General features: G+C 43.8%; 1 pseudogene; it reads right to left on the reverse strand.

The window, feature by feature from the left end:
• Positions 1 to 9,131: 9,131 nt before the first annotated feature.
• LOC118573553 lies at positions 9,132 to 9,230 on the reverse strand (annotated as a pseudogene).
• Between the last annotated feature and the right edge of the window lie 746 nt (positions 9,231 to 9,976).

Here is a 9,976-nt window from a genome sequence, read left to right on the forward strand (position 1 = left end):
CAGAGAACCCTCCTCTTCCTGAGCAAAGTCCTTCTAGGCCTCTAAGCCCATCAGTGGGAAGACAAGTCCTTTCTTTTCTAGACAGTCTCACTGTGTAGTCCTGGCTGTCCTGGAACTCACTATGTAGACCAGGCTAGCCTTGAACTCAGAGAGATCGACTTGTCTTATCCTCTCAATGCTGAGGTTAAAGGTGTGTGCCTCTTCGCTCACTTCTGGCTTCTTTTTCACTATTTATGAAATGACAGTGAAGATATTGGCCCTGCCACATAAGAAAATGGCCTAGAATGTTTCCGGGAAACACAGTGAGGAAGCATGAGGTTTACCGGCTAAAACATCCACGAAGGAACATGCTTCACATCCTCATGACTGGAATGGAGAGGGACTCATTTTCCGCATTCACTTCACAGATGCTAGCTCTCTGAAATCAAGACCCCCTGGGAAAGGTCCTGAGCCTAAAAGCCTCAGAAGTGGCTCCATGCTGCTTACCTGTTTGTTCATTATCCAATGAGTGCACAGAGGGCCACTTCCATACTGCACCAGGAGTATCCAAAGTGAAAGACTCAGCAGGATCTCCGGGAGCTTGAGTCCTCCCAAGGGGTGGCCCTGGGCTCCAGGTAGTGGGTCATCACCCTGGGCAGTGATGTGAACATGCTAAGCTGGAGGGCATTGAGCTGGTCCTGTGAAACCCATTGCTCAGGCCTCAGGGAGCCTCCCCAGCCACCCCAGAGCACAGCAGGTGATACCTGTTCTGACACATCAAAGACCTTGACTTTTCTGCTTGGGGGAAAGGTTTTTCCTACAGGACAAAGGTGAAAAACAGAATCTCCCCTTCCCCAGCAGTACCTATCACTCACATTAAAGAGACGGTGCCTAGTGTTCATGCTTCAGAAATCATTTTCAAACGTGTTTGATCTCTTTAAGAAGCATTTGATGGTGGCCGGGGCCTCAGAATCTTTGGTAAATAAATGCAAGATGACATTTGCGCAGAAGTTAATGCTGCCTTCAGGGATGGGATCACATTTCTCCCCACAACAGTCTCTTCCCGCCAATCTTTCCTGCAGTCTGTCTTCTGTGGCACAGCCTTCCCATTAGGTTTTTATCCTTTTTGATATGAATGCCACCTGCCTCCGCTGAGAATTGTCCTATGATTGCTTTTGAAAGCAACTATTTGAAAGGTTTAAAACCCAGAAGTAGCTGTGCAGTGGTGGCGTACACCTTTAATCCCAGCATTTCTGAGTTCGAGGCCAGCCTGGTCTACAGAGAAAGTTCCAGGACAGCCGAGACTACACAGAGAATTAACTCAAAAAAAAAAAAAAAAAATGCACAGAGTCCATGACAGCGTGCACAGGACCCGCACAAGACTCCAGCCCCAGCCCTGAGGAAGTGAACAAAAATCCCATCTCTTCACCAAGAAGTTGGTGTACCTGGCAGGAGAGGGAAAATCCAGCTTTCTGAGAGAGAATTAGAGCATGCATTTTCCATTAGGAGTCAGGAATCCCCCTACCTCTGATTGCAAGTGTGTCCCACCCACCACTTTCTTATGTGGGTTCTGGGCCTCAACTCAAGGCCCCCATGCTTGCACAGAAAGAACTCTGCCTGCTGAGTTGTCTCGTCTCCCTAGCCCCACCCCCACAGCCCCAAAGATTCCTTTTCAACCTAAATTTGACATCATTATTTATTTGCTTTAAATAATTGTAGTTCTTAGCCGGGCGGTGGTGGCACACGCCTGTAATCCCAGCACTCGGGAGGCAGAGGCAAGTGGATCTCTGTGAGTTCGAGGCCAGCCTGGTCTACAGAGCTAGTCTAGGACAGGCTCCAAAGCTACAGAGAAACCCTGCCTCGGAAGAAAAAAAAAATTGTAGTTCTTAAAGACATGAAGACTTAAACTCAGCAAGAGGAAGATTATGATTAATTTTCACTCTGGAGTCACAAAGTGGACTTTCTTTCTCTAGAGTGGCACTTAGACAGCAATATGATTCTGCCTGTTCTTTTTCTTTTTTCTTTTTTTAATCATCCCAATTTTCTAGACTGTTTTAAAGAATGAGTGGGCTGGTCTGCGAGGTCCCTCAAAAGTTCCAGTCTATTTCTTTCCAGGCAAATCTCCTTACCTGGGTGTGTTGACAGGTGACTCAGAAGTGTTGGCAGGTAGCAGGCCACTCCTGCTTGTCCCTCCGGGGTATGGGAATGTTAAAATAAACAGCAGCTCTGAAGGAGTAGGTGAGACCCAGCGGGCAGCTCACTGGACCAGATTCCCCCTGAATTGTCAGGCCAGCCTCTTTCAGAGCTGATCTGCTGCTCCGATGGAGAAGACTTCAGCGCCAAGCCACTTGGATCTATGCGGAACTCTAACAAGTACCCAAATGGGTCCCATCTAAATCCCAACCCCAGGGGTCTCAGAGGTGAGGTGGGATTGGGGTTCAGCAGGACTAATTCTTGGCCTAAGGACATCGGCTGGTATTCCTTATGGGGGCCAGAGCTGAGAAAAACCTTCCATATCCATTTCAGGGAGCACTTGAAAAGAGCCTTGTCTGCAAGTTCTAGAAACGAAAGCTATGCCCATAGCCGGTTCAGCCTTGTTTGTTTGCTCATGAAGCTGTTGGCAAACTGCTGTCCATAGAAAAACATTCTTTTCTGCCATACACACTGGGGCTTCCCATCTCCAGGTTCAGAGAATCCTGTGCTCATGCCTTGAAGTTTTTGAGGACTGATCCAAATGTTACTTCACCTGATTGCCTGGCATTGAGGTCTCAGCAATTATTTTTTCATGCTGCTTTATGATTCCTTTCCTGGAAGCTTCTAGTGCATTAGTTGAGAGCAGTTAATTTTACTAAACATTTTCTTCTTATTTGAAACAAAATAACATTCTTTCTTTTAGGTTAAGATCACTCACTGCTCTTTCAGAGGATCTGAGTTCCAGTACCCATGCTGGGCAGCACACTGTGGGAGCAGAGCTTGCTTTACCCAGCAGGGCTGCATTGGAGGATGACTTGACTACAGGCGTGGTTTCCAGGTGTTTGGAAGGGTCTACACTTGGCTGGGCTGTGTGCTTTGATCTACCAAGGGGGAGGTCTTTTGCCCTGCCCTTTGGCATTGTTATAAAAAGCCCTTTTGAAGAGACAGAAGGGGCCAGTGGATTTTGATCCAGGTCTTCCCAAAGCTATCCTTGTTTCTGTCTGTCTCATCTCCACTATCTTTCCATCTATGAATTCCTTATGCCTCTCTCCTCCTCATAGGAACCCTGTAAAAGGTGAGAGCAAGCCACAGCTCACAACTGCCTTTAACTCCAGTTCAAGGGTTACAGTACCTTTTCTAGCCTCCACGGGCACCCACATATATGTGGCATGTACTCACAGAGGCATACACACATAGTCATAAATAAATCTTAAAAAAAAAAAAACAACTGACCTTTCAGATGCTTACAAAGTTTGCATAAATACATTGACTACAATGACAAAATTGGGGGGCTACATTACTAACATTATTTTTTATTTATTTTGAGACAGGGTCTCACTATGTAGTACTGGTTGTCCTGGAACTTGACATTTGCACCAGGCTAGCCCTGAACTCATATAGAGATCAGCCTGCTTCTGCCTCTGAAATGCTGGGATCAGATGCATATGTGTCACTGTAGCTCATGTGATGACTCCTTTTGAGACAATTCGTATCAGAAATTCTATTTCCTCCAGGCTACTTTCTAACTAACAGGGTGAATATGACAGTTGACAATCCCAACCTTTTTTTTTTTTTTTTTTTTTTTTGGCTCATTGAGACAGGGTTTCTCTGTGTAGTTTTGGTGCCTTTCCTGGAACTCACTCTGTAGCCCAGGCTGGCCTCGAACTCATAGAGATCCGCCTGGCTCTGCCTCCAGAGTGCTGGGATTAGAGGCGTGTGCCACCTGGCCCAGCGTTCTTCTTAGACTTGTTATCTGCTTCCTAACAGAACATTTTAGGTGTGGTCTCTGCCTAGTGTGGCTCACCCATGTCTTAGGTTTCTTTTTCAGTCATGCTGACATCTAACCTGCAGTGATTGTCACACAGCATAGCAGTGCCTCTGAAAGTATATCTTTAGAGCAATTTCAAGGTTTTCAGGAGGTTGAGACAGGAAGATTACTTCAAGTTTGAGGCTAGCCTGAACTACATAGAAAGTTCCAGGCCATGCTGAGTTATAAAAGAGAACTTGTTTCAACCATCTCTCCCCTCAAATAAATAAAATACGTTTACAGTAGACAAATAAATGGAAAAACAAAACAACACAAACAAAAAACTTCAGCTTAATCCCAGTACTCAGGACAGTAGTAGGCCAGTGTGGTCTACATCAAAAGTTCCAGGCCAGGCAGGGCTACATAGCCAAGGCTACATAAGAGCCTGTCTCAAAAACAAAACCAGTAGATCCTGCAGTAACAGATGCCATTGTTACCAGCAGTGGAATATGAATGAGCCTGGCAGAGTTCTGGAAATGTTCTAAATTATAAAATAATCTTAGAGATTATGTTGGAAACAGTTGATAGCTACTACTTGGAACATACAAATCACCTTCTAGAATACATATTGGCTTTTAAAAAACTGTGTGTGTGTGTGTGTGTGTGTGTGTGTGTGTGTGTGTGTGAATATTGCATTTTTGTTTTATTGTTTAAAAAAGAAATAAAATAGAATAGCTATTTATTTTAATATTTTCTTTTAAATTTATTTTATGTGTATGGGTGTTCTGCTAACATGTATGTCTATACACCATCTGCATGCCCAGTGCCCCAAAAAGCCAGAAGAGGGTGCTGGATCCCTTGGAACTGGAGTTGCTGATGGTTGTGAGCTACTATGTGGGTGCTGGTTATTGTACCTTGGCCCTCTGGAAGAGCAGCAAGTTCTCTTAACAGATGAGCCATCTCCTCATGCTGTGGGATGTCTTTCTGTATGCTGTGAACATGTGCTGTTCTGATTGGTTGATAGATAAAGCTGTTTGGCCTATGGCAAGGCATCTTAAAGGCAGGTGGGAAATCCAGGAGAGAGACAGGAAGAAGAAAAGAGAGGTGGAGGAGAAGCCATCCAAGGAGCAGTGTGTAATGGCACACAGGTAAAGCCACAGACCATGTGGTGACATATAGATTAATAGAAATAGGCTGACTTTAGTTATAAGAGCTAGTTGGCAAGAAAGTTGAGCCATGGACCATGGCCATGCCATTTGTAATTGATATAAGCCTCTATGTGTTTACTTGGGTCTGAGCGGCTGTGGGACCAGGCAGGACCAGAGAAAACCTTCCAACTATATCCCCAGCCCCAAATATCTTTATTTCTTGAGATTATAGGGGGGGGAAATGTATTACCTATGAAAAACAGAAACAAGTAGAAACCAGATGTGTAGCCTATGCCTACAATGGAAGCACTCTAGAGGAGGAAACGGGGGATAAGAAGCTAACAGTCATATATAGCAAGTTCCAGAACAGCCTAGGCCACATGGATCTTGTCTCAAAAGAAGCATTTTAAGGGGGCTGGAGAGATGGCTCAGAGGTTAGGAGCACTGGCTGCTCTTCCAGAGGTCCTGAGTTCAATCCCAGCACCCACATGGTGGCTCACAGCCATCTGTAGTGAGATCTGGCGCCCTCTTCTAAATAAATAAATACACTTAAAAAAAGAAAAGAAAAGCTGGCTAGAAACAAGCCAAGCTAGGGCCGGGCACTCGTAAGTAAGAATACGTCTCTGTGTGTTTATTTGGGAGCTGGGTGGCAGGCCCACAAAGAGTAAAAAAAAAAAAAAAAAAAAAAAAGAAGCATTTTAAGGATCTGGAGGAGCAGCTCAGGGGCTAAGAGCATGTGCATCTAGAAGATCTGAACTGAGTTCCCAGCACCCATGCTGGGCAACTCACAACCACCTGTAACTCCAGACCCAGGGGATCTGAAGCCTCTGGCTTGTGTAGGCACGTGAACTCATGTACACACACACACACACAGAGAGAGAGAGAGAGAGAGAGAGAGAGAGAGAGATATGCACGCACACACAATTTAAAAGAAAAAACTTAAAACATATACAGAAAAAAATCCATACTTTAAAATAAACAATAATATGCTATAATACTGTTTTACTGTGTTCTTTTTCATTTCATTTTTTTCCCCCAGCAATCTTGGCTGAAAAAATGTTTTAGCCTGTTATTTTGTAAAGCTCAGATTACGTGTATCTGGGGTAAAAATGGTTAGGAAACAATTTGGGAAACAGTTTGACACAGAAGACAGGAAAGGAGAATTGAGGGCTAAGAACAGCACACTCTTCTCAGACCCTGTGGTACAGTTTGGATGACATAGAACAGATAAATAAGAAATGGCAGCAATGGTGTTGTTTTAGGGTTTTCTAAGACAAATACCTCCACATCCCCAGCCACCAAAGAGTTAAGTGGGTCACGGCAACTTTTATATAAGGGCTAATCTTATAAATGTAGGGCTCTGGAGCTCTAGATGCATTTAAAAAAAAATTATATAACCTGCACAATTTAACCTACCCCCCAAACATGCACTTCCTGTCCATTCATCCCTCACCACCAATTTTAACATATTCTTCTGCCATTTTTTAGAACAAATTTCATTTGAAGTCATGCTTCTGGGATCCTAACAGAGCCGAGCAGCTGAACAACGTTCCTATGAGGGATGGCCTGCTGCGGTACTGAGGGCGGTGTTTTTGAAGGCAGAGAATCCAACAAACCATCTAGGAAACATTCTGAAAACGAATCCCCGGAGCAGAGGCCAAGGACAGCCGCACTGCGTTGGCTGAGACTGCTCTCTCCAGTTGGCATGTGTGAGACAGCATGGTGCCTCCCATCAGCTATTACACATGCCAGGATGCAGTGCCAGGTTTTCATCTGCCTCCATTGTGGTGATAGGTTGGAACTGGTTGGAAAAATGAGATTGTATCAATATTTTGAAGTCTGTGAATTATAACTTTGTCTTAGATGTATGCAGGGGGAAAGCTGCATGGGATGGCTGATACTTTGTCTTTTGGGCAGCGTCTGTTGTGAAGGGGCCGTCTGCCTCTCTCACCTTCATCTCCTGATCCCTTCGGTAGGCATGCGGGCGGCAATCTGTGGGTGGTAGGGATCTTATTGTGGTGCCGTGAGGGGCTTCTGCACACAGGCTGGGTCTTCAGAATTAAGCCCAGAGACACAAGCTCCTTCTTTTATAGCTGCCTCCCCCTGCCCATCAGACCCCCAGCCACGAAGAGTTAAGTGGGGCATATCGACTTACTAATTATAACTGTACACATGAGCACACACCGTCAGGGCAAACCTGATCAATCTATCTGCCTGGACGAATTATTTACTGTGTTTTATTATTATGTGTCTGGATAAGTAAAACATTGCCCCAAGATTGAAATACAGTGTTAAATGTGTACATTGCCTAAATCAGTCACAGCCAATGACTATCCATAGGTACCCTGGCAGCTGAGTTCCTTAATTAAGGTGCTCCAGTGAGCACCTTAATTAGCATTGTGTCTGTTCCCCTCCCGGGGTCTTTTCAGGAACATGATAATTTTTACTTTCCCTCTCTTCTAAATAAAAGATTGTTTTTTCCTCTTTATTCTATCTCTCTCTCTCTCTCTCTCTCTCTCTCTCTCTCTATATATATATATATATATATATATATATATATATTTTTTTTTTTTTTTTTTTTTTTTTTTTTTTTTGCCGGAGCTGAGGACCAAACCCAGGGCCTTGCACTTGCTAGGCAAGCGCTCTACCACTGAGCTACATCCCCAACCCCTAGAGCTATATTAAAGAGGACAACTTGTGGAAGTCAGCTATATTCCTTCTACCATGTGGCTCCTGGGGATCGACCTCAGCGGCTCAGGCTTCACAGCAGAAGCCTTTACCCACTGAGCCATCTCACGGGCCCCACATCCTTATTTTTAGAACAGTTTTACCAAAAATAATTCACACGCTGAAAGTCACACTTGATTCAAAAGCATAATTTGATGACTCGTGCCACATTCACAGGGTTGTACATCCAAATGCGATAATTGATTTTACTACATTTTCCTTACCTTTAAAAGAAACCTCAAGCCGGGCGGTGGTGGCCCACGCCTGTAATCCCAGCACCTGGGAGGAAGAGGCAGGTGGATCTCTGTGAGTTCAAGGCCAGCCTGGTCTACAAAGTGAGTTCCAGGACAGCCTCCAAAGCTACAGAGAAACCCTGTCTCAAAAAAAAAAAAAAAAAAAAAAGAAAGAAAGAAAGAAAGAAAGAAAAAAGAAACTTCTAATTTACGTTTTGTCTTTTTTGGTTGCTCTTCTGAACATTTCAAACAAATGGAACTATACAGCCCATGGTCTTTTGTGACTGGCTCCTTTTATGTAGCATCATGTTTTCAAGTTTATTTGTGTTTTCCACTTGTTCCCTTTATAGTTAGTCACATAGGTTTTTTTGTTATTCTTGGATTGGTTGGTTCTGTGAGCGTGTGTGTTTCCTTGTTTGTTTTGAGTCAGGGTCTCACTATGTATCCCAAACTGGCCTCAGTGGCCTCAGCCCTCTTGAACAGTGGGATTACAAGGCTCTACTGGCACACTCAACTGGTATTGTATTTGATTTGCAGAGATGCTATAGTTTGTTGTCATCCAAACCCCTCTAAGACCCATGGGTTGATTCCAGTCATCGCTCTTTTGAATGAGGCTGTAATGGGTAACTCTGAACATATGTCTTTTCCTGTGTGTGCTGGCACATATGTACAGCACACTCCAAGAACTGAAGGTTCTAGAGCAGATCATAAGTGCAACTATACTTTTTTTGGCTTACAAAATTACTCCATTGCACTTCCAACAGCCAGGTATGGGAAGCCTATTTTCTCTGAGCTTTCCAGAATTTCATGTTGCCAACCAAAGTCATGCATTTATGCTAATCTATGGGATGGGGCAAAGAGAGAGGGAGGGAGAGAGGGGAAGGAAGAGGGAGAAAGAGTGAACCAGATTCTGTAGTGCAAACCTGTAATCCCAGGATTTGAAAGATGGGGGCATCAGGAGTTCAAAGCCAACCTGGGTTTCATAGCAAGTTCAAGACCTGCTTGAGTTCGATGAACTTCTGTCTCAAAGCAAACAAATATACAAACAAACTACATCTCTGTCATCTCTGCATGGCTTTAATTTCATTATTGCTGTCTTTTCTTACATATATGAATAGTCCACAAATCTGTGTCATCCTTATTCAAGGGCCATGCTGACCTTCTCTGTATCATCTCAGTTTCTATGTGCTGCTGAAGGGGCACGTCTTGGAATATTTTTTTATGGTTGAGACTGATGTCTATTGACAGCTCTGTGTGAGCCCCTCGTTGGAGCCACCGTTCCCTGATTTCACAGAGCCGTAGTAAGGGTGTTCCAGTGCTACACTTTCAATCTTGGATATTTTGCACTTTTTGCACTAATATACAACTAGGGTTAATTACCTTTGTAATACACATAGTAAAAGGGATATGATTTGTTTCTTCCCAAATGGTTTTCCTAGAGCAGTTGAAAGAGGAATTGTCCTTCACTGGGATGGCCACTTGGGTTGGTGGCATCACTGTTCTTGTGCAGGTGAAATTCATATTAAATAAAACAACACATTTTCTTATAGCCAATTGAACTACTTCAATATAGGTTAGATGCCTGCCATCAATTGCACTTGGGTTTCTTAGAAATAATAATCCCTAGGATTTTCTGGAAGAAGAATACCAAAGCCAAAGTAAACAAACAAAAAGCCCCAAACAAAAAAATTAGAAAGTATTACTTCAAGTAGTCTTCTCTCTCTCTCTCCCTCTCTCTGTCTCTCTGTCTCTCTGTCTCTCTGTCTCTCTCTCTCTCTCTCTCTCTGTCTCTCTCTGTCTCTGTCTCTGTCTCTCTCTCTCTCTCTCTCTCTCTCTCTCTCTCTGTGTGTGTGTGTGTGTGTGTGTGTGTGTTTTCATGTTTTGGTTTCACTCACTTTGAGGCAGAAGGTGACCTTGAACTCCTGATCCTCTTGTTCTCACTTTCTATG

Source organism: Onychomys torridus, chromosome 23, assembly GCF_903995425.1.
Source record: "Onychomys torridus chromosome 23, mOncTor1.1, whole genome shotgun sequence".
Lineage (NCBI taxonomy): Eukaryota > Metazoa > Chordata > Mammalia > Rodentia > Cricetidae > Onychomys > Onychomys torridus.